The sequence below is a fragment of the Acyrthosiphon pisum genome, chromosome A1, assembly GCF_005508785.2.
Source record: "Acyrthosiphon pisum isolate AL4f chromosome A1, pea_aphid_22Mar2018_4r6ur, whole genome shotgun sequence".
In the NCBI taxonomy this organism is placed as follows: Eukaryota; Metazoa; Arthropoda; class Insecta; order Hemiptera; family Aphididae; genus Acyrthosiphon; species Acyrthosiphon pisum.
In genome coordinates, this window is record NC_042494.1 from 20,888,127 (window position 1) to 20,889,764 (window position 1,638).

Sequence of the window (1,638 nt, forward strand, 5' to 3'; positions counted from 1 at the left end):
TCTGAAACACTTATAATTTATAAACGTCCAAATTGATATTATTTTCAGAAATTCTACATCAGCTATTGCGAATTGCGATTTGTGATTCAATAATAATTTTGATATCGATTACATGGAAATTAGAATTTGGATTTATGGTATTTCTTTTGTGACAATTATTCTGTTGTACACATAATAATATTCTTATTTCTTAGCATTGATAAACCTTTACGGTCTACGATTTTATAATTATTTATTAATACTACTAATTAGTTATTACTTACTTATATAGATAAAATATCTATTGGATTTTGGAACCGAAAAAACTGTAAAAATTTCTACATCAAAATATAGGTTTCGGATTCGATTTCGGTTCCTAAAAAAAATGTATTTAAGGGTTCTGGTCCGGTTTCGGTCCCAAGATTTTCAAAAGGTTTCGGTCCAAAACCGGTCAACTTCGGTACGGTTCCAGTCCCTGGCGCCTACTATATTGTTACAATGACATTTGAAAAATATTAAAAATCCTTAGTCACAGTTTTATTTTATTAGCATTTAAAGTTCAATAATTGACAAAATATGGAAAAATCACGAAAATTAGCAAATTATTTTGAGTTAAGATTGGAAAATAATAGTAAAAGTAAAAATGTCCAATAGTTTTTAAAAGTGCAGGGTAAAAAATGCGAGTAATTGGATGTCACTCTGCTGTACAGTAGGTTACAAGTGGGTCACTGTGTAATGGATAGTATTAAATTTTAATTCCATGATATAATATTATTGTACACGAAAAACAATTCTGAGCGGAGACGGTTTATTAGTGTGGACTGTGGATATTCAGGGTTGAGCAGTATTTCAAATACAATAAATTATTGTATATATTATATACCTAAATATTAGGTATATTTGAAACGTAATAATATATTAATGTGTAGTAAATGTTTGTAACACACAGTAAAACAGAACATATAGTAAATACAACTCAATATTGACATACCAGTAACATAGTGATATAGTACAGCAAACTTATAACTAGGGTTAGGATTTATATGCTCTAAAAAACTAATAAATATTCCCTAAAAAATATGCTGATATGTTGTAAAAATACTTAATATGCTCTTAAAAAAGCTGTAATATGCATTTATAAAAAAAATTAAAGTTAAAAATGTTTATTCAAAAAATTAGTGGTAAAAAAAAATATATATAAAATACTAAATATTTAAATTATAAGTTTATATTATAAATTTTATGAAACAAAATCGGCCAATAAGACGTCTTGTTTTTCCAAAAACGTAATTTTATTTGGGATAAAACTAAAATGAGTTTTTATAAAAATTAAATTACCTTCTAATGTTGATTCTTGCACAAGTTTTTTTACATGTTTGATGGATACTGCATCTTCTACATTTAACATTTTTATAACTTCGCAAAATTCTTTGTAATTGCCGCAGTAATATATCGCTGCTTCTAGCCATGTACTCCATCTGGTAATTATAGGTTGAGGAGGTAATGGTATATTCCAGGAGCATTATTTTTAAAAATGAATACCCTTGAAAGTGCTTTTAAAAATATTTTCTTCCCATTTAAAATCCATTTGATTATTTAGACATAACGGACAAATTACTATAAACACTACCTATTGACTATATGTATAGTTTGTGCGTA